This window comes from Gorilla gorilla, chromosome 6 (genome assembly GCF_029281585.2).
Source record: "Gorilla gorilla gorilla isolate KB3781 chromosome 6, NHGRI_mGorGor1-v2.1_pri, whole genome shotgun sequence".
Taxonomy (NCBI): Eukaryota; Metazoa; Chordata; class Mammalia; order Primates; family Hominidae; genus Gorilla; species Gorilla gorilla.
The window spans coordinates 104619923-104644943 of record NC_073230.2 but is presented as its reverse complement, the minus strand read 5'-3'; the positions used below and the strand labels follow the sequence as shown (position 1 = coordinate 104644943).

The 25021-nt window shown below is 36.4% G+C and overlaps 1 protein-coding gene across 18 annotated transcripts in view; it reads right to left on the bottom strand.

Annotated features, from left to right (window-relative positions):
* The window catches only part of SEMA3A (semaphorin 3A), a 541127-nt gene that overhangs the window by 180359 nt on the left and 335747 nt on the right, over positions 1–25021 (bottom strand). The window lies entirely within an intron of this gene.

Here is a 25021-nt window from a genome sequence, read left to right as displayed (position 1 = left end):
ACTGACGTCATCACCTTTCTGTGTGTTTTAAGTTTGTTGTAAGTATCAATCATTACAGACCCATGCAAGCCAGACCCTTCTTCATCATTCACTAATCTGATCCATCGCTACAGTTTTGCTTAACACAATAACTTGCCCTGTATTTTCTTTTGCTTACATACTCACTGCCACTGTCCTAATTTAACTCCCCATAATGTCTTCCCTCCCCATAATGTCTTCCCTGGATTACAGTAAGCATCTTCTTACAGAACTTCCTTTCCAGGTTTACACCAACAAACCATGTTATATACTGCCCCCAGAGTAAACTTTCTACAAAACACATGCACTTTCTACTGGTGAAAGATGACAGAGTAAAACCATGTGTACTCTATCCCCTTCCTTTGATTTTCATGGAAAGAAAAAAAGATGAAAAGTATAAGAGGAAAATATACATATTAAATGAAGAAATAACACCAAAGTGATATCAAATTATTAAGGAAATATTTCAATTATAGTGAAACTTGAAACATTTTGATATAAAATGCTGAGATCTGGCATGTCTCTCCATATATTTCAAGTAGGATAGAATTAATAAGCAAAGGGTTAACAAATCATAGAGATTGCATCCATAGATGCTTTTATTACAGAAACAAGCTCTAGGAGTCTACACGACTATAAGATTATTGGAACATGTCCATAAAGAGTGGAGGTGCAGACTGAACACAGTGGCTCAAGCCTGTAATCCCAGCACTTTTGGAGGCCAAGGTAGGAGGATCGCTTGAGACCAGGAGTTCCAGACCAGCCTCTGCAACATAGCAAGATCCCATCTCTACTTAAAAAAAAGTTGCTGTGCATGCTTCAGGCTGAGCAGGGAGGATGGTTTGAGCTCAGGAATTCAAGTTTGCTGTGAGCTATGATTACAGTGTGAGACCCTGTCTAAAAAAAAAGAAAAGAAAAAGAAAAAGTAGAGGTATAGGTAAAGCATAAAGCCATGGTCATCATCATTATTATCATCATTTCAACTAACATGGGCAAGCCAAGCTAGGTACTGTCCTAATCTCTCTCTCTCTCTAACACACACACACACACACACACACACAATTTATTGTGTATGCATTATCCTTCTTCTAAAGGATATCACTGTAGGTAAATTAGTATGAGGGCAGAAGTGAAAGGTATGAATACCAGACTATCCCATAGGGTGTTTCTGATGGGGCTTCATGAGAAACACACCAATCACACCAGTCAAGATATGAAAAAAAATAATAATAACAATAAATAAAGTGAGGTGTGTTCACAGAAGAAAATATATTAAAGATCACAGAGTGTGCTTAAAGTCAAAACAACAAAAATCATAGGCTGCAAATCCCTCCAGCTCATTTCCTCATTGTCAGAAGGAGGAAATAAGTTCACTAAAATGTAAATGAAGAGCATAGGAAAGAAGAGGAGTTGGCACAAGAAATAGAGGCTTAATTCTGGTTGCAAAAGTTACAAACTAAGTAATAATAAAATCTAAGTTTTTGAAAGAGATGAATTCATTAATATGATAATAGAAATGAAAGATAAGGAAATAAAACATAAAAATAGATTGAATCTACAGATCGAAAAGTCTCTTACAGAAGTAATAATTAATAGAACTTATTAAATAAAGAATACATTTGGAATTTATGTGGAAAATTGAGTCACGTATAAGGGAAGATATGACGTGGGCCTCATACTTGTTCAAAACAGCATTATTTGCCCCCAAACAGAGAAGCAATTTGCACAAATAACCAAGTGAAAACATCTGTGACTCAGCAATTTGTTTTTCAAATGAGAGAGGCATCTCCAGTCATTCCCAAACAAGTGAATTTTAAGGAAATAGAGCAGACATTCAAGAAACTATAACAACAACAACTTCTTAATAATGAAATTCATTCAAACAAGGCGTGAATCAAAATCAAAAGAGAACAGATATTACATCACTTGCCTCCTTAAAACCTGGCTAGAGATTTTCATTATCTATGAGATTTGGGCTCTTTATATTTTACACACTCATTTGTTTTCTCCTTCACCAATAGAGTGTGCATAAGTGTATACGCATGTGTGTTTACCCCTAAATATAGCAATATATAAACATGTATTTTATTTACATACACACACAAGAATATTTCCAATTAGCTCGATGACATGCCATCTATAGTCTCACAGATTAGAATGCTCTTTATCTCCCCAATGCTTTCCATCTTCCACCCTCACCTGCTTAGGTAAATTTATTCACCTTTCAAGACCCAAGTCAGCCTTCTCTTGTGAATTCTTGACCTTCTAAGGGACAATGCATCATGCTTTCTTTTATGAAGCATAGTGCCCTGTACATACATAGATTAATCACTGCTTTATCTCCTTAGCTCCACTTCTAGAGTTAAAATGTGCTGCCTTTACTTATTTTTGTATGTCTAGCCCTAGAACCTACTCCTGGTGTATACCTAGTACTGACACACAGAAGCAAGTGACTCAAATGTAATTTGAACCACATTATTTTTTTAATGCAACAAAAATTTAGAAAAAGTAAATATAAAAATATCTAAGAAAAAGCAAATGTAGCAATATAAATTTTATGTCAGGATATACATTAGCTTTGCTAATTAAGTTATAAATTATGTTCAAATGACTATTAAAATTATACCATTTAAACCTTAAATTATTTATAAACTGGCTATCAAATAACAATTAAATGGCTAATATTTTTTCATTCTATGTGCTCGGCACTGTTATGGTTGTTTTACATACAATAATCACATGAATAAATTTCTTGAGAGTTCTGTTTTGCCAGCAGCATTAAACACAAAATCTACTGAAACAGCGAAGTAACTTGTTCTTTATATTTAATTTCTCTCAATTTTGGTATACCCTTCAAGTCACTGACATATAAATTAATGAGAAGACCTTTCAAAAATGTAATGCTTTTATTAAAACAAAGCACAGACCTACACCCACCACCTTTACCTTAGTACTGTCTCACTAACAGCAGTTTGCAGTCCCTAATCTTGTTTTGCTATCTCATTTTATGCCTGTTTCTGTAAGTTTCCACAATTTACTCTTTTCTAAACCTGGCTTGCTGCCTCCTGCTTCTAGTTGATTTTCCCTTTTCTTGTGCTTCAAGCTACAGTTAGAAGCTATCTCTCCCATCAAAGACTTGAGAATTAGCAGACATCTATCCTTCGATGGATGCCTCACTGTGCTTTCATTATAACACACAGTCATAAATTAATTGCATGCCACTTTTCTGCATGAGTATTAGAGTACACACATTAGTTCTCTTAGATGTAAAGGTTAGCACAATGCCATATGGGTCAAATTATACGTGGAGGAAATGGTTAACTAGATAATCAATCATTAAATTAAAGATCTAGAGGGATCTTTAGACTGTCTGAAGTCTGACTACTTGCATTTAGAAAAGAGCATACATGACTTCGCCATTAACAGTTGCAGAGGTCAGATTTAAATATAGGTCTCCTGGCTCCACATTCGATGCTCTTTCTAAATAACTTTCTGGAAAAATTGTGACTTTAATATTTCTCCACATTTTTTTGCTCTCTGGTCCCTGATATTGATAGTAGCCTTTTGCACAAGAATATAGGCAAAAAATAAAAGTTGCAAACAATTTACAAAATAACTAATGAGCAATATTAATTTTTACTTCTTGAGGGAATAACTAGAGTTTAAATGTAATGACTGCATAAAACAAGTAAATGTCATAATGTGGACAAAAATGGATAATTCAAACGTGCATCACTATCGGTCACTCGTTTTTGTGTGAGATGATTAGTCAGTAAAAATTTAGAATTAAAGTGTAAATTCTTCTTTTAAAATTCCCATTGGTTTTATTTAATGCTTTGAGTGATGTGCTAGTAATCTAGAAATTAAAACTTTGTTTTCGATTCTGCCTTATGTTTTAATTATTTATGAGACTCCTCTATAGGTAGGTCTCTGTTATCAGTCAGTCCACTGATAAGTGCTCATTAATACCTATGAGTGGTAAGCATTGTATTATCATTAGCAAAGTGAAAAAGAGGAGGCTTCTCTGTTTCATACAGTTGAAATACTAATCTTTCAGGCAGTCTTGCTCAATTATTTACTGTAACACAGCACATGTTTCAGAGTGTTCTTCAAATAACCATATTTCACATGGCTACAAGAAAGCACGTGTTTTTTAAGAAAAGAAAGCACATGTTTTCTGACATTTACAAATTATATATACTACATTTTCCAGTAACAAAACAGTGGAAAATATTCACATATGGAGAAATAAATAGTGATAAACCACTTTGTCACCCATTACCTGTTGCATATGTCTACTATAAGGCATTTTTAAAACTACTTAAGAATGATTTATTTAAATTGTTCTAATGCTGAGCAAAATGAGTGCTTTTGGAGAAAGAAAAGTAGTATTTTATCCAGGATATTTCTATCACTTCCATCCCAAGATACATTTTGGGGAGGAAAAAAGTCTTCCTTATTCATTGACAAAAACTGATCTGTATGAGTGCAAACATACTAGAGAACATATTCCTATCAATGTTCATGGGTGTCCCTTTTATATGTGAGGCAAGCATATATTTCATTCCCAGAGTGAGAAGAAAGAGAGCTCAGGAGATCACTTAGACATACTCAAGGATCAATCAAGTAAGCAGATCAGAGAGACAGGCTTGTGTGGCTGGTGGTAGGAATTACCTAAACCCTAGATTTGTCTGACAACGGTGCTCAGTAAATACTTATTGAATGAATGAGTAAATGGATTACTGAATAGTTGGATAAAGTAGATATGTTTATGAATGTACAATACTGCATATGGGTTAGATAGCTCATAATTTATCATGCTACTCTTACTAGCTTTACTCTCTTCATTCTTTACAACATGCCTGGTGCTATAAGCAAATGCAATTTAAATTTGTCATTTTAAAAAATAGTTGTTTACCTCAGAGGTTATTTTTTCTCTCTCTTTTTCTTACTCTCACTCTCTCTCTTTTTTCCTTCCTTCCTTTTTGTTTTTGAGACAGTGTCTCACTCTGTCACCCAAGCCGGAGTGCAGTAGCATGATCTTGGCTCACTGCAACCTCCGCCTCCTGGGTTCAAGGGATTCTCATGCCTCGGCCTCCTGAGTAGCTGGTATTACAGGCATGAGCCACCATGCCTGGTTAATTTTTGTATTTTTTTTAGTAGTGACGGGGTTTTGCCATGTTGGCCAGGCTAGTCCCGAACCCCTGACCTCAGGTTATCCACTCACCTTGGCCTCCCAAAGTGCTGGGATTACAGGCATGAGCCACCATGCCCTGGCTCCTTTTTTCTTTTCTTTTCTTTTTCTTTTTTTTTTTTAAAGAGGCTTGTAGAGAACATTGATATGGCATTCCTAGCTATGTCCTGCACCTTTATCTAGAATAAATACATTTTGATTATAAAGGCTTCCCCATAAAAGGATTTTGTTTGAATCAGAGCTCCGTGCAGAAGGATGGAAGGAGATGGGAGAGCAATATGTTGAAAACCAACGAATTCAAAGAATTTCTAATGAACAGCATACAACGTAGCCCGGGTACATTGTAATCTTAGTCACGATAATGTCCTATTTATGGTAGCACACTATAAATCTGTCTTCCCCAATAGTGTGCTTTAATTTTGGAGTGGACACATTTTGGAGTTTATGAAGTCAGATACCCTAATGACATTTGTACATAACAATTCATTGATATAACTTTTCTAAGTTGATCCTTGAACAACATGGGTTTAAACTGTGTGCCTCCACTTATATTTGTATTTTCTTCTACCTCTGCCACCCCTAACACAGCAAGATGAATCCCTCCTCTTCCTGATCCTCCTCCAGCTACTCGACAAGAAGCTGCTAAGGATGAAAGATCTTTGTGATGATCCACTTCCACTTGAAGAGTAAATATTTTTCCTTCCTAATAACTTTCTTAATAGTTATTAAGTTTTCCTTTCTCTAGCTTACTTCATTAGAAGAATATAGTGTATACAGTACATAGAACATACAAAATATGTGTTAATTGACTGTGTTATGGTAAGGTTTCTGGTCAACAGAAGGCTGTTAGTAGTTAAGTTTTTGGATAGTCAAAAGTTATATGTGGATTTTTGACTACACAAAGGGTTGATTCTTCTAACCCCCACCTTGTTCAAGAGTTAACTGTATATACAAATAAAAACAAGGAAAAATTGGATTATCATGTAGATAAGTTGGACAAGATTAAGTTCTCCTATATCCAGCTCTTGCCAAGTAATTATTTAGCAAAAACTATCTGAAAGTATTAATTCTAGAATTTATTTTGATGGCACAGAAAAAATAAATAGCAACTTAAGGATTTTATCTTAATTGGCAAATGAGAAAAGATTAAATTCTTCCATTTTGTTTCCAAATACTTTCTTGCTATTAATGTAATTGTCTACAATTGGGTCATATTTAGAAATGTTCTAAGATTGAAGTTAAATATTATGTGAGCCAGGTTTGGTTTAAGACCCTTAAGGACAACTCATGATTCCCTTGAATGAAGCTAAAATTCCAGCTTGTTTGTTGAAAATCCCTGCTCTCCCAGGACCCATTAAATCAAGCACACCTCTGGGTTGGAAAGGACAATAGACTAAAGATTTTCCAGACCAATGCAGGACACACAACATTAATCCTCACAATGTCAAACGTCAAATTCAGAACAAGATTTACCTCTTAAAGACTGGGCAAAAATATAGCATAAGCTAATTTCTCATTAAACTTACTTCTCTACTTCATCACAAAACGTGATTGTGTACCACTGACAAAGGGAAAACAAAAACAAAACACTACTAACAATGTTAAAATTACAAGTCATAAACATTGTTTAGAGTTAAATATGATCCCTATTTAATCCCTGCTGGCCACAACATTCATTGAAAATGAGACACTAGCATCAGTTTGAAGGCAGAGAATAACAAGGGTAAAATTTGCCTTTCCACATGAAAGAAAGGGAAGTGTTATTGCTATTAAATTTTAATAAACCTTCATGGCAGTTCAATGTGAGCAACCAGAAGAGTCATGTAACATTACTAAGCTTGCTGATTTCTTAATTCTTTCATTTTCCTGATATTTATTTCGCATGTAAAGAGTTTAAAAATGAGTATCTTTGTCAATCACATCTTTATAACAATATTGTCATTAATCAGTTTTGGACTGAATAGTTGAAAGTAGTGTTATGTATTTAAAATTGAAACATTATTTGAGGATAACTGGTAGGAATTATTTTTTAACTTTACCCTCAAATTAATAAATTGTTATGAAAATAATTACCTATGTACATCTGCCTCATGAAATTGCTTTAGAAGCTGAGATTATGGCGAACAGGAACAGCTCCGGTCTACAGCTCCCAGCCTGAGCGATGCAGGAGACGGGTGATTTCTGCATTTCCATCTGAGGTACCGGGTTCATCTCACTAGGGAGTGCCAGACAGTGGGCGCAGGTCAGTGGGTGAGCGCACCGTGCCTGAGCCGAAGCAGGGCGAGGCATTGCCCCACTCGGGAAGCGCAAGGGGTCAGGGAGTTCCCTTTCCTAATCAAAGAAAGGGGTGATGGACGGCACCTGGAAAATCAGGTCACTCCCACCCGAATACTGCGCTTTTCTGGCGGGCTTAAAAAACGGCGCACTACGAGATTATATCCCGCACCTGGCTCAGAGGGTCCTACCCCACGGAATCTCGCTGATTGCTAGCACAGCAGTCTCAGATCAAACTGCAAGGCAGCAGCGAGGCTGGGGGAGGGGCGCCCGCCATTGCCCAGGCTTGATTAGGTAAACAAAACAGCTGGGAAGCTCGAACTGGGTGGAGCCCACCACAGCTCAAGGAGGCCTGCCTGCCTCTGTAGGCTCCACCTCTGAGGGCAGGGCACAGACAAACAAAAAGACAGCAGTAACCTCTGCAGACTTAAATGTCCCTGTCTGACAGCTTTGAAGAGAGCAGTGGTTCTCCCAGCACGCAGCTGGAGATCTGAGAACGGGCAGACTGCCTCCTCAAGTGGGTCCCTGACCCCTGACCCCCGAGCAGCCTAACTGGGAGGCACCCTCCAGCAGGGGCACACTGACACCTCACACTGCAGGGTACTCCAACAGACCTGCAGCTGAGGGTCCTTTCTGTTAGAAGGAAAACTAACAAACAGAAAGGACATCCACACCAAAAATCTATCTGTACATCACCATCATCAAAGACCAAAACTAGATAAAACCACAAAGATGGGGAAAAAACAGAACAGAAAAACTGGAAACTCTAAAAATCTGAGTGCCTCTCCTCCTCCAAAGGAACGCAGCTCCTCACCAGCAACGGAACAAAGCTGGATGGAGAATGACTTTGGCGAGCTGAGAGAAGAAGGCTTCAGACGATCAAATTCCTCTGAGCTACGGGAGGACATTCAAACCAAAGGCAAAGAAGTTGAAAACTTGGAAAAAAATTTAGAAGAATGTATAACTAGAATAACCAATACACAGAAGTGCTTAAAGGAGCTGATGGAGCTGAAAACCAAGGCTCGAGAACTACGTGAAGAATGCAGAAGCCTCAGGAGCCGATGCGATCAACTGGAAGAAAGGGTATCAGCGATGGAAGATGAAATGAATGAAATGAAGCAAGAAGGAAAGTTTAGAGAAAAAAGAATAAAAAGAAACGAGCAAAGCCTCCAAGAAATATGGGACTATGTGAAAAGACCAAATCTACATCTGATTGGTGTACCTGAAAGTGATGGGGAGAATGGAACCAAGTTGGAAAACACTCTGCAGGATATTCTCCAGGAGAATTTCCCCAATCTAGCAAGGCAGGCCAACGTTCAGATTCAGGAAATACAGAGAACGCCACAAAGATACTCCTCGAGAAGAGCAACTCCAAGACACATAATTGTCAGATTCACCAAAGTTGAAATGAAGGAAAAAATGTTAAGGGCAGCCAGAGAGAAAGGTCGGGTTACCCTCAAAGGGAAGCCCATCAGACTAACAGCGGATCTCTCGGCATAAACCCTACAAGCCAGAAGAGAGTGGGGGCCAATATTCAACATTCTTAAAGAAAAGAATTTTCAACCCAGAATTTCATATCCAGCCAAACTAAGCTTCATAAGTGAAGGAGAAATAAAATATTTCACAGACAAGCAAATGCTGAGAGATTTTGTCACCACCAGGCCTGCCCTAAAAGAGCTCCTGAAGGAAGCGCTAAACATGGAAAGGAACAACCGGTACCAGCCACTGCAAAATCATGCCAAAATGTGACGACCATCGAGACTAGGAAGAAACTGCATCAACTAACGAGCAAAATAACCAGCTAACATCATAATGACAGGATCAAATTCACACATAACAGTATTAGCTTTAAATGTATATGGACTAAATGCTCCAATTAACAGACACAGACTGGCAAATTGGATAAAGAGTCAAGACCCATCAGTGTCCTGTATTCAGGAAACCCATCTCACATGCAGAGACACACATAGGCTCAAAATAAAAGGATGGAGGAAGATCTACCAAGCAAATGGAAAACAAAAAAAGGCAGGGGTTGCAATCCTAGTCTCTGATAAAACAGACTTTAAACCAACAAAGATCAAAAGAGACAAAGAAGGCCATTACATAATGGTAAAGGGATCAATTCAACAAGAAGTGCTAACTATCCTAAATATATATGCACCCAATACAGGAGCACCAAGATTCATAAACCAAGTCCTGAGTGACCTACAAAGAGACTTAGACTCCCACACATTAATAATGGGAGACTTTAACACCCCACTGTCAACATTAGACAGATCAACGAGACAGAAAGTCAACAAGGATACCCAGGAATTGAACTCAGCTCTGCACCAAGCAGACCTAATAGACATCTACAGAACTCTCCACCCCAAATCAACAGAATATACATTCTTTTCAGCACCACACCACACCTATTCCAAAATTGACCACATACTTGGAAGTAAAGCTCTCCTCAGCAAATGTAAAAGAACAGAAATTATAACAAACTATCTCTCAGACCACAGTGCAATCAAACTAGAACTCAGGATTAAGATTCTCACTCAAAACCGCTTAACTACATGGAAACTGAACAACCTGCTCCTGAATGACTACTGGGTACATAACAAAATGAAGGCAGAAATAAAGATGTTCTTTGAAACCAACAAGAACAAAGACACAACATACCAGAATCTCTGGGACGCATTCAAAGCAGTGTGTAGAGGGAAATTTATAGCACTAAATGCCCACAAGAGAAAGCAGGAAAGATCCAAAATTGACACCCTAACATCACAACTAAAAGAACTAGAAAAGCAAGAGCAAACACATTCAAAAGCTAGCAGAAGGCAAGAAATAACTAAAATCAGAGCAGAACTGAAGGAAATAGAGACACAAAAAACCCTTCAAAAAATTAATGAATCCAGGAGCTGGTTTTTTGAAAGGATCAACAAAATTGATAGACCGCTAGCAAGACTAATAAAGAAAAAAAGAGAGAAGAATCAAATAGACGCAATAAAAAATGACAAAGGGGATATCACCACCGATCCCACAGAAATACAAACTACCATCAGAGAATACTACAAACACCTCTACGCAAATAAACTAGAAAATCTAGAAGAAATGGATAAATTCCTTGACACATACACTCTCCCAAGACTAAACCAGGAAGAAGTTGAATCTCTGAATAGACCAATAACAGGATCTGAAATTGTGGCAATAATCAATAGCTTACCAACCAAAAAGAGTCCAGGACCAGATGGATTCACAGCCGAATTCTACCAGAGGTACAAGGAGGAACTGGTAGCATTCCTTCTGAAACTATTCCAATCAATAGAAAAAGAGGGAATCCTCCCTAACTCATTTTATGAGGCCAGCATCATTCTGATACCAAAGCCGGGCAGAGACACAACAAAAAACGAGAATTTTAGACCAATATCCTTGATGAACATTGATGCAAAAATCCTCAATAAAATACTGGCAAACCGAATCCAGCAGCACATCAAAAAGTTTATCCACCATGATAAAGTGGGCTTCATCCCTGGGATGCAAGGCTGGTTCAATATACGCAAATCAATAAATGTAATCCAGCATATAAACAGAGCCAAAGACAAAAACCACATGATTATCTCAATAGATGCAGAAAAGGCCTGTGACAAAATTCAACAACCCTTCATGCTAAAAAAAATCAATAAATTAGGTATTGATGGGACATATTTCAAAATAATAAGAGCTATCTATGACAAACCCACAGTCAATATCATACTGAATGGGCAAAAACTGGAAGCATTCCCTTTGAAAACTGGCACAAGACAGGGATGCCCTCTCTCACCACTCCTATTCAACATAGTGTTGGAAGTTCTGGCCAGGGCAATTAGGCAGGAGAAGGAAATAAAGGGTATTCAATTAGGAAAAGAGGAAGTCAAATTGTCCCTGTTTGCAGATGACACGATTGTATATCTAGACAACCTCATTGTCTCAACCCAAAATCTCCTTAAGCTGATAAGCAACTTCAGCAAAGTCTCAGGATACAAAATCAATGTGCAAAAATCACAAGCATTCCTATACACCAACAACAGACAAACGGAGAGCCAAATCATGAGTGAACTCCCATTCACAATTGCTTCAAAGAGAATAAAATACCTAGGAATTCAACTTACAAGAGATGTGAAGGACCTCTTCAAGGAGAACTACAAACCACTGCTCAAGGAAATAAAAGAGGATACAAACAAATGGAAGAACATTCCATGCTCATGGGTAGGAAGAATCAATATCGTGAAAATGGCCATACTGCCCAAGGTAATTTACAGATTCAATGCCATCCCCATCAAGCTACCAATGACTTTCTTCACAGAATTGGAAAAAACTACTTTAAAGTTCATATGCAACCAAAAAAGAGCCCGCATCACCAAGTCAATCCTAAGCCAAAAGAACAAAGCTGGAGGCATCACACTACCTGACTTCAAACTATACTACAAGGCTACAGTAACCAAAACAGCATGGTACTGGTACCAAAACAGAGATATAGACCAATGGAACAGAACAGAGCCCTCAGAAATAACACCGCATATCTACAGCTATCTGATCTTTGACAAACCTGAGAAAAACAAGCAATGGGGAAAGGATTCCCTATTTAATAAATGGTGCTGGGAAAACTGGCTAGCCATATGTAGAAAGCTGAAACTGGATCCCTTCCTTACACCTTATACAAAAATCAATTCAAGATGGATTAAAGACTTAAACGTTAGACCTAAAACCATAAAAACCCTAGAAGAAAACCTAGGCATTACCATTCAGGACATAGGCATTGGCAAGGACTTCATGTCTAAAACACCAAAAGCAATGGCAACAAAAGCCAAAATTGACAAATGGGATCTAATTAAACTAAAGAGCTTCTGCACAGCAAAAGAAACTACCATCAGAGTGAACAGGCAACCTACAAAATGGGAGAAAATTTTCGCAACCTACTCATCTGACGAAGGGCTAATATCCAGAATCTAGAATGAACTCAAACAAATTTACAAGAAGAAAACAAACAACCCCATCAAAAAGTGGGCAAAGGACATGAACTGACACTTCTCAAAAGAAGACATTTATGCAGCCAAAAAACACATGAAAAAATGCTCATCATCACTGGCCATCAGAGAAATGCAAATCAAAACCACAATGAGATACCATCTCACACCAGTTAGAATGGCAGTCATTAAAAAGTCAGGAAACAACAGGTGCTGGAGAGGATGTGGAGAAATAGGAACACTTTTACACTGTTGGTGGGACTGTAAACTAGTTCAACCATTGTGGAAGTCAGTGTGGCGATTCCTCAGGGATCTAGAACTAGAAATACCATTTGACACAGGCATCCCATTACTGGGTATATACCCAAAGGACTATAAATCATGCTGCTATAAAGACACATGCACACGTATGTTTATTGCGGCATTATTCACAATAGCAAAGACTTGGAACCAACCCAAATGTCCAACAATGATAGACTGGATTAAGAAAATGTGGCACATATACACCATGGAACACTATGCAGCCATAAAAAATGATGAGTTCATGTCCTTTGTAGGGACGTGGATGAAATTGGAAATCATCATTCTCAGTAAACTATCGCAAGAACAAAAAACCAAACACCGCATATTCTCACTCATAGGTGGGAATTGAACAATGAGATCACATGGACACAGGAAAGGGAACATCACACTCTGGGGACTACTGTGGGGTGGGGGGAGGGGGGAGGGATAGCATTGGGAGATATACCTAATGCTAAATGACGAGGTAGTGGGTGCAGCACACCAGCATGGCACATGTATATGTATGTAACTAACCTGCACAATGTGCACATGTACCCTAAAACTTAAAGTATAATAATAAATAAATAAATAAATAAAAAGAAGCTGAGATTATGTACTTGGCTGTGTCTCTAAGTGGCAATATATTTTCATAAAATTTCCAAGATTTTAAAAATGTATTTTATTTTTATATTTCCTATAAGAGAATTATGTAAAGCAGGCATTTGTTTTTATTAGCTTAAATGCTATTGCATTTAAATGTAAAAAAGTTGTAAAAACTAGCAGAATTATAAAATTGAGAAAAAATTCTAGCTTTTCCCAATTATAACTGTTATTTTATCATTTCTAAGTACTCAAGGTGGAAAAATGACTCCCACTTAAAAATACTTCTACCTAAAAAATCAAGAAATTAGTTTAAAAGTTCATAGCTGAATTTGTTTGATGATCTTAATGACTTTCACCTCATTTAGTAAATCAGAATCTAAAAAATGCTACGCCCTCCTTTTGATAAGCTCTGGAGTTTATCAGCCCTGCTTTGCCACTTCATTAGCTGTCAAGAACCAGTAAGTGATATTGCTATGAAAGTCTTGATTCAGGTAGTTGAAAATGCTCTTGTTGCAAAAGTACCAATTATCAACAGACTTGAAGTTAAAAGAGGGTCTATCAGGAGAGGCCTGTCATCCACATACATACAGTTGGTTATCATCTTTGTAGACATCAAAGAAAGAGGGAGCATTTGAACTATCAGTAGTTCACTTATAACATTCAGAGGAAAGGACGCACACTGATTTAATATACACTGCAGCAGAGTTATTACTGACCTTAGAAATCTTACCTTATGATCATGTGATGGCAAGTAAATGAGAATAAAAGGTGAATTTTTTTCCCCCAAAGGAAACAGCATAAAATATGAAAAGATGCATGTTTTAATCTCTATGTTTAAGTAGTTTCTTAAATTTAGCCTTACACTATTTTATGGTGACTCTTTCCTTAAATGTATTTTTGTTATTTAAACAACTCTGCCGTGAATTTCCCCTTTAATATAGATATACCATTTGAGGTCAAAAATGTTACTTTAATAAAATTTACTTTTAATTACAAAGACTTTTATTACCACTCTTGCTTCTATTACACTTCTCTACAGTTAAGCATAATATTAAACAAGAAAAGCATGTTGATATAAAATCTTGAATAGTTCAAATAAAAGTTAAAAATATTTCCTATTTACATAACACTATTTACATATTAAAAACAATTCACCCGTTTCTTTGCTTGAAGAAAGCAAACTTACATATTAATGAATGAATCCTTTATGGAGACATTGCATAAAACACTAGTTCCTTTTGATATTCAATGGAATAAAGGGTTCCATGAGAAAATGAATTCAGGAGAACACTACATATTTTGTTATATTAATTTCAAATAAATATATTAAATATTTTGGAAGGTCTAGCTGTCAAGACATTTTCTTATGGAAATCTTATTAAACCAAATGTCTCTCAACTTTGTACGAGATAGAACCATTTTTTATATATAGTGCAACTTAATTTTCAAGGAATATTTAGAAAGATACTGTAATATTAATAATAAACCTTGATTATTAAAAATACAATACAACTTATGAGTAAAGCTGGGATGCCAAAATATTTGGGGGAAAATAGTTTGGTGGAAATTCGTTAAAAATAATAGACATTTCTTAGGCTAATTATTTTGAAAAGTCAATGCAGATAAGTTTCTTTCTTTAAGGTAAATAGAACATAAAGACAGGTGATGACGCCGGGCACGATGGCTCACGCCTGTAATCCCAGCAATTTGGAAGGCCCAGGCAGGTGGATCACAAGGTCAGGAGTTCGAGAGCAGCCTAACTAACATGTTGAAACCCCGTCTCTACTAAAAATACAAAAATTAGCCGGGCATGGTCGTGGGCGCCTGTAATCCCAGCTACTCAGAAGGGTGAGGCAGAAGAATCGCTTGAACCTGGGAGGTGGAGGTTGCAGTGAGCCAAGATCGTGCCACTGCACTCCAGCCTGGGCAACAGAGCAAGACTTAGTCTCAGGGAAAAAACAAAACAAACAAACAAAAAAGACAGATGATGACATTAGTGCAACAAATATTTAGATCTATTTCAGATGAATTTATTAATTCATATTGTCTAAATAAGAAATCTGGATGGTTTCCTAGAATTTCAGTCATATGCCTAGAATTGAAAAAAAAATAGAACATGTCACTTTATATTTGCTATAAGTTTTAAGAGACAATATTTTTAGAAAATATATTTATATCAATATATTTTTGGTCAAGCCTTTCTGTTATTGGTTTATTTCGAGGCCAATTATATTTTCATGCTGAAGCGGCATGTCTAAAGTGCTTGGGTCCAAATGTCCACCTCTCTTTGACAGCTGTGGAATCCTTAAAATGACAGTAGCTAATTTAATTCCATTTGTGTGCAAGATATTGCATTTTACAAAAGCAGCTGTTTTTCATGGACTAAGTCGAGGTTTTCTCCTCAGGATATGAACCAGTGACCTTATACTTCCAACTCAAGACCTATCTATCAGCACTCTTTCCCGTGAAGATTTTCATGACGCAGGATTCTGCCTATGATTGAATCAGCATATCCAGGACCACATAAAATAGTGTCTCTTTTAATTAGGCTCAAATGTGCACACCTCACATTGAATTTTCATATTTTTAAAATTTACTCCAACTCTCTGGGAGAGTTGTGGTCTATTTTAGCTTTCATCAAACTTTATACTTTACTAGTCCACCGCTTCCACATTTTGAGATGTCAGTGTGCTTTGGGCAGGTATGCTTCCTTCTTCCCAAACAACTTGGCAAAATCATTTGACCTCAGATAGGCCATCTTTTCCACTTTAGGAATTTCTCTTCGTTGGATTATAAATTGTGTCAACTTTTGCCAAACATTGCCTTAAGTGGTTACCAAATGCAGTGTTCTTGGCTTGCATTACTTGTTTCTGCTTTACACTCATTATCTTAATCTAATCATGTAGGAGAGGATAAGGAAGATTAAAGTCAAAATGTTTTCTTACTCTAACTTTTCCAGTAAAACAGAATTTAAAGTATGTATTCCATTTGCTGGTAAGAGCTGCTGAGATTTTTTTTAAAGTTATGTTAATAATTTTTTCCTTGTATTTATATCAAAGTAATATAATTTTCAGATTCAAACATATTTAGTTTAACTGTAGGGTAAAAGAAGATTCAGAAAGCTCAGTTTTTGCTCAGAATATTTTATTTAACCCTATGATAGATCTATGACAGAACTAATGGCAAGATACTGTGTCTTTCTCTGACTCTGTTTGACCCCATATAAAATACCTGTCTCTAAATATTTTTCAAGCAAACTTTATAAAGTATGATGTAATGTCTGAATATCTTTAAAGCCCTTTTTCTGAGTTAAAATGATTCCAATTTTTTAAAGTTTCTATACAGCTTTTTATAATTAGGATTTTGTAAATTATAACAAGTCATATTTTGTTTTTGCCTTTTTCATATCATCCTTTAAAATCAAAGGTTACTGGTGTTTACGTGACACATCAGAAAAAAAGAAAGAAATTATGGTGTTTATACTTTCTTACTTCTTAGGGTGTGTATCTGACTAAAGTATAGCATTTTTTGCTTATGGCTATGACAACAACTTGGTTATTTAGACTCAGTCAAATTTGAAGTCTCCACTGGTGTACCTTATATGACAAAAGTAATCTTTCAAATATTATCCATGACAGTTAATCATGAACCTCTGAAAGTGTGACATTTTGTAAATGTTATTGTTAGAGCTATGATAGCATTCTCAACTTGCTAGCATTTCCAATATAATCTATTAGAAAAAATGATTTAGATTATTGTTTCATAATTGAGTAGGCCCCAGAAATGATTGTTTTATCACTTCCTTTAATATTCACTGACTGGATTCTGTATGAAGAAATTATTTGTAAAATATACATTCTGATTCTACGTATGTGGCATGTTTCTGTGGGAAAGTTTGTATGCATGCGAGTCTGTATACAGTGAAGATACACATGTCAAAAAGACATGAAATGTATGTGGGAAGACTATGTTTTTTTACCAGCTGTGTGTTTTAGCCATACGATTTTTTTCTCTATATATTTATTTGAACGAAAGTCAAAGTCCTCTAGCCTGACCCATAAAATGTTAATCCTTTCAAGAACATTTCAATTTCTTTTGTTAAAGGAACTCTGTATAACATTATCAATCCCAGAGCTGGTTTTACAATGTATTATTATCAAATTCTTACTTGTGACTAACTGTTTCACCTGCAATATCATGGCCATGCTTGAAATGTCTATTATTCATGCCAGCACTGATTTAAAATACATGTATAGAATTTGTTTTGTCTTTAAATTCCTGAAAAATTGGCAATCAGCAATGTAATTTTCAACCTTGGTACATTTTGATCAAGTGATTAAATGCTCTATGCAATTTTCACATTATCTGGAATATATGCACGAGTAAAAATGCACTCTTTTAAATGGCAGTAGATGAAATGCTGATTATTAACATGCCTTTGAGTATTAAAGTCTGCTAATTTTCCTTCACACTGGTACTTCTGCTTTTCCAAACTTCTCATAACAATACAATGTGTGTGTTTACATGCAACAATGCAGGTATAACTACTAGCTTTAAACCATTTTTCCATGCTGTAAAATGACTACATCCTTTGAAATACCGTACTTCATTGTTGAGAGATGAATAACATCTGTAGGCATCTCAAAAGCCTTGAGTTCACAGTCTTTTGAGTACTAATTTGAGAATTCACACGCACGGTTTTGTTGTTATCGTTGATGACCACAACACTGTTTAAAATCTATTAATGTTAAGGGGACGCTGGAGAGCAGATCTGCTGGGAAAACATTAAAAGGTGGGTGTTGTGTTCTTATCTACTTTGTGTGTATATGAGAATAGTGCTGGAGCATACGGCTAGTTCAAGCGATTTTAATATTCTGACTAAGGTATCTTCAACATTTTAACTATGAGGGAATTGATAGAAAACCAGTCGTTGTAATTATCCAAATTTGGAAAGTCATTGTTAACGCCATCCTTAGAATACATCTCAATCTTACAACATCTTTCACTTGCCACCACTACTGCCCTAGTTGAAGACACTCTTCTCCTTGGACTCATGCAACAGAATTCTAAATGGGCTTCGTGATTTGACTACAGCACTCAATGTATTCCACTCAGAACTATCAGGCGTATACATAGGTCATATCATACAATTCACTTGCGCAAACTTCCTACCATGTTTCCCTTTACATGTGGGATAGAAATCACAACATTTAAATGTTCCTCAAGTCCCTGCGATAATAGAGCCAGTATCTAATTAATTCCTCCATCTTTCCTTACACTTAGAGATAAGGTTCTTTTCTGTCGTAGGTCTTTAGCTGATGCTGTAACTTGGGTCTGGAATCTTCCAATCCTCTGTACCTTTTCTTCCCTTTACTGCATTGAACCTTATGCTTAATTTAACAGCTAATTCTTTTTTTTTTTTTTTTTTTTTTGAGATGGAGTCTCACTCTGTTGCCCAGGCTGGAGTGCAGTGGCGTGATCTCGGCTCACTGCAACCTCCGCCTCCCAGGTTCAAGTGATTCTCCCACCTCAGCCTCCTGAGTATCTGTGACTACAGGCGCACACCACCAACCTGGCTAGTTTTTGTACTGTTAATAGAGATGGGTTTCACCATATTGGTCAGGCTGGTCTTGAACTCCTGACCTCGTGATCCACCTGCCTCGGCCTCCCAAAGTGCTGGGATTATAGGCGTGAGCCAGCGCACCTGGCCAACAGTTACTTCTTTATTGATGCCTTACTTGATGTGACAACAAAAAATAAACCTCCCTGTTAGATTTTCTTATGAGGGCTTATTTGCTTCAGAGCATTTATCATAGGATGAAACTCTATATACGTACTTTTCCCATTATTTTGTGCACTGCCCCTCTTCCCACCTAGATGATAAGTGTCATTTGGGTAGTGCCATGTATGTTTGTGCTTCCTTGCAGAGCCTGTACCTAACACAGTGCCTAGCATACTGTCAGTGCTCAGAAGAAATTAATTAAATGAAATTTGGATTAAAAATTATTGAGAAAATTTTTATTGCTAATAATTCTTACATTGACACTTGCAAATTGTTGTGATGCCTTGAATTTTAATTTCTTTCTAGAATTTTTATCATTAAAATATCCAAAGATAATAGCAAAGAAAATTTGTAGATTTTCTTTAAAAAATAATGCATATTAGTTTCTGTAGATGACAAGCATTTCCTGAATTTATATAATAGGTCACAGCTCAGCCCTAAATTAAATTTTACAGACCATGTTTTAAAGCTGGCATCTATGAAAGTAGGCAATTAATAATAATAAAAAAAGACCTTCATGTTACTTGCTGGACCTGATAAATTCATGACTTCACATTATCATTAACTCAGAAGGTTTAACGTTTTTCATTTTTTTTTAAAGAAAGGGACTGCATATTCTGTCCACCTTCCCCTCTTTGTAGAAACTCAGAACTATCTGCCACTGTACATAGTACATAGTGAACAGCCACTTTAAATTGTTTACCAAGGTCTTAAAGGTAAAATATTCATAAAATTATAATTAACATTTTAGTGCTTAATACAATTACGGTGATACTAAAAGATTGTTTCTACATCTACAGAGGCATTTCATTCTAACTGTTACATCTTGCAAGAACAGCAATTTAAAAAAAAATCTTTTTCCGTACCTTTTTATTTTTAAGTAATTTAAAAGAAGTAGAGTGATGTTTTTGGAAGCACTGATCTTTACAAATGTATTTCTCTCCAGGAAATATTACAGATAAATCCTGTCAAATAGCTAAACAAGTTAGATGCAAAACTCCTACATAAAGCTCTGTCATTCTACCCTTGCCTTACTTCCAAGAGAGCTAACATAGTAATTGTGGGGGAAATAAAATTAGAACACCACCTCTTCATACCAGTAGAGAAAAGCTTTCCAACATTAAGGCAATTTGCAGTTGGTGAAGCATGCTACTTAATGATACTATAATTCAATCACAGAATAAACCATAAAAAAAATAGTTAGACCCTTAGCTCTTGATGCAGTCTCAGGATTAATGCTTCTTACAATTTGAGGACTGGAAAGATCCAATTTTGCCATTAGTTTTAGAAAATGACTTATATGCTAACTGGATGTGAACAATTGTGTTCTAATGAGCTTAATATGAGTTTCATAATTTGTGCATTTTGCTGTTAAAAAGCCAGAAAACAAAACAAAACAAAATACTGAAACCAGTGTGAACAAGAGTTACACAATGGAAGGCATCAGTTTTCACACCAGAAGGAATAAAAACAGGCAAAAAGACCATAAGTTGATCCTCAAAATATGATTGATTTTAAGCCTTATGAGATAATTGTGAGGTCTTAAAATCTGAGGTATCAAAAACTCAGAGTGAATATATATTCTTAAGAATTATAATGATTCCACATTTATCCTCATTGACAGAATTGCACCAAATATTGGTAATTAAATGTTTACTATAGACTATTTAGTGAGATCAAAAAAAAACTATCTATCCATCTATCTATCTATCTATCTATCTATCTATCTATCTATCTATCTATCTATCTGTTAGTTCGTTCTAAACTATGCCAAGTGTTCTATTATACCCTTTATATATATTAACCTTAAAATAACTCCATAGTCAGCCTGACCAACATGGTGAAACCCCGTCTCTAAAAAAAATACAAAAATTAGCTGGATGCAGTGGCACATGCCTGTAGTCCCGGCTACTCAGGAGGCTGGGGCAGGAGAACCACTTGAACCCAAGAAGCGGAAGTTGCAGTGAGCCGAGATCGCACCACTGCACTCCAGCCTGGGTGACAGAGTGAGACTCTATCTCAAGATAAATAAATAAATAAAAACAAACAAACAAACAAAATTCCATAGGGGGTCAGGTGCGGTGGCTCATGCCTGTAATCCCAGCACTTTGGGAGGCCGAAGCAGGTGGATCACTTGAGGTAGGAGTTTGAGATCAGCCTGGCCAACATGGTGAAACCCTGTCTCTACTAATAATACAAAAAAATTACTTGGGGGTGGTGGCATGTGCCTGTAATCCCAGCTACTTGGGAGGCTGAGGCAGGAGAATGGCCTGAACCCGGGAGGAGGAGGTTGCAGTGAGCCGAGATCCCGCCATTGCACTCCAGCCTGGGCAACAAGAGTGAAACTCCATCTCAAAAAATAAATAAATAAATAAAATAAAATAATTCCATAGGGTAGGTAGTATTATTTCTACTTTATTGATAGGAAGACAGGACCCTTATCACAACTGCACTTTCTGTGAGCCTCAACAGACACGGTCACCAGAATTAGGATGAAAGGTTGTTGTTGCATGGGTAGAAGAGGATAATACTTTTTATTTAAGAATTTTAAAATTTAGGCTGGGCGTAGTGTCTCATGCCTGTAATCCCAGCGCTTTGGGAGGCCGAGGTGGGCGGATCACGAGGTCAGGAGATGGAGACCATGCTGGCTAACACGGTGAAACCCTGTCTCTACTAATAATGCAAAAATTAGCCAGGCGTTGTGGCGGGCTCCTGTAATCCCAGCTACTCAGGAGGCTGAGGCAGGAGAATCACTTGAACCCGGGAGGTGGAGGTTGCAGTTAGCCAGGATCACGCCATTGCACTCCAGCTTGGGCAACAAGAGCAAAACTCCGTCTCAAAAAAAAAAGAATTTTAAAATTTAATCTAGAAATTAACATGTAAAAACACAATCCTTAGACTACAAAGCACTGTCTACAGCACAAATCATCCCTGACACCCTCATGGGACATCAGGAGTCCTGGCTCTTCTACATTAGAAAAATTGGTGTTAGAAGGGTTTCACACTACCAAACTATAAAAGTAGTTGGCAAGCTCATGAAATAGGTGGCTAGAAGTGATGTGTGAAATGATTTCATTGTACAGTGTGTCTTTCCCTGCTTTTGGACATTGTAGGAATGTCTTGATTTATGGAGAGAACTGCTAGATCTTTATGGTCTAATTTTGGAACTGGTACAGAGCAGACACAGGAGGGGTTCATTCATATATAAAAATATTTGCATGTAGTATTTACTAAAGAACAAAAGCAAATATATGTTTAAAATGTGAGAGGCTGACTGTAAGAAGAGATGATATGAGTATATTCTATTTTTAAAATATTCTAGAAAAACTAATATTTAAGTTCATTTAATACTATTAATGATTCATTTTTCTAGCACCTTGATATGAGGTTATTATTAAAAACAATACTGACAATATATCAGAAAACTGCTTGGCTCTGCAATAATTTTAATCCTGACCCTAATTCCCAATCCTGCTTAAGTGTACAATATTTAACATATGGTCTTATTGGATTTACTAAAAATAAAATGTTTATATTTTGAGTTTAATGTTACTGGACAATATTTAGCTTCATATAGTGCCTGAATAGGATAAGCATATGTTTTGATAATTTATTTTTATATCAGTGTGCAGAAGAAGCTCTTGTATGTTTGGAATTTGTTCCAAAATGCCATTTATTAGGCCTATTTTTTCTCTAATAAAAAAAGAGTCACTACAGAAACAATTGGATGTTATTATGCTCTGTGAGTGGCTAGCAGAGTTGATCCTGTGTGTACACAACAGTAGGATTTTACAAATGTAAATGTGCAAAGGGTGAGGAAGGGTGGGGAGAGAAGAGAAAAGCAGCATGACCAGCTAGAGTCAAACCTGGGATCCAGGCTTGGCTAAATTTCAGGAATTGGACCTGGGGACCCCTCATTTGCTTTAGGGCCTGGGAAGGGAGAGACAAGAGAGAGAAACTTCATAACAACTCTCAGGAATAAAAACTGAAGGATGACTCTAAGTATAGAAATGGTATTAATTTTTCTTTTGGCTCATATCCTCAATTTTTTTTTTTAGAAAAAAATAGATATGATTTGCTTAAAACACTTTTCAAAACACAAGTAGCAGCTCAACTCCCTTTATTGTAGAATGTTGAACAGGCTGGGAAGGAGTCATTACTGTTAACTTACCCATAAACAACCAGAGAGCTTGGGCACCTCAGGTTCTTAGAAGCAATACCTTGCTGAGAAGCTCTGTAAAACTTAGCAAAGCTGTAGCTATGTCCACCCAGTACTACTAGGCCCAAGGAGAGTAGAGAGGCACAATTAAGCAACAGTATTATCTGTGCAATAGTTCATGCTAGCTGCATTAGATTTGTTTCATGAAATAGACTCTAGAAACTTCGATAAGTACCTAGGGAGAGAGCTACTACATGGAGGTTAGGATCTTGCATTAGGAATTGTATACCAAAGTCAAGAAAACACAAGTGATTAATCAGTGTAATTGCTGGTAAGTCAAGAAACTCAAATTCTGGGTACTCTGCAAGATAAATACCACTAACTTTTATTTTATAGGTAACCAAAAGTAGGCTATTAGTGGTAAAATAATTTGTCAAAATCCACATAATAAATTGCTAGAGCTAAAATTTGATTTAAAATTGTTGATTCTAAAATCCAAGCTCTTTCCAGTATTCATATGTTTTGTATAATATTATAGTTCCAATAAATTATACTTAAAGGTATAAATGTATCATTTTAAGCGATATATATGTGTGTGTGAATGGGTGTACACAGGTATGTGTACTTTTTAAAACACACTTTTAAAAAGCAGCATAGTGAGCGAAGGTAGATGGTAACAGCAAATATATAGTAAGAGGCCAAAAAAAAGAAATCAACTGTCCTTATGTTATATGAATATTTGTAGATCTGCCTATAATTTTCAAAAAGGGCAAAGTCAAAATGATAAACTCTGATGACTCAAAATTCAGCTTAAATAATGTGCACATTCTGATATCAACGATGCATAGAAATACCTTGAACAAAATGATACAATAAAATATGAGATTGGAAGAAAGCAGTATCCCTCAACATATTGTTTTATATGTATTTTTACATGTTAAACAATAAAATAAATGGTATAAATAAATATTTTTTCTATATCCCTACATTTTATGAATTCAGGTTGACCAATATTTGGGAGAAATCTTATATGTAAATTCGCAATCCCCTTCGAATTAAATCATTTTTTTTCCATTGGCCAATATTTAGGCTTTTCAGATAAATCATATTCACATGAGAAAATGGCAATTGATTTCACACAGTACTATTTTTTTTTTTTTAAGATGGAGTTTTGCTCTTGCTGCCCAGGCTGGAGTGCAATGGATCAATCTCGGCTCACTGCAACCTCCGCCTCCTGGGTTCAAGTGATTCTCCTGCCTAAGCCTCCCGAGTAGCTGGGATTACAGGCATGTGCCACCACGCCCAGCTAATTTTGTATTTTTAGTAGAGACAGGGTTTCTCCATGTTGATCAGGCTGGTCTGGAACTCCCGACCTCAGGTGATCTGCCCACCTCGGCCTCTGAAAGTTCTGGGATTACAGACATGGGCCACCGCACCCAGCAACACAATACTATTTTTACCAGATATGTTTCATCATAAAACCAAAGGTAAATAATTATTTTTAAATTACTTGAATAAATCTTGGGAACCATTTTCTGTAACTCTACTAATTTATCACTAAATGCATTGCCATGACTTATCCTAAATTGTTACTAAAATAGAAAGATGTTTCCAATACAAATTTTGGAATAAATTTAATATTTTTAGTCTCCAAACTTTTTTATATAATTATGAAAAATTAGATTTGTAGTTAAATACTACTCAGTGGCTGAGTAAACATT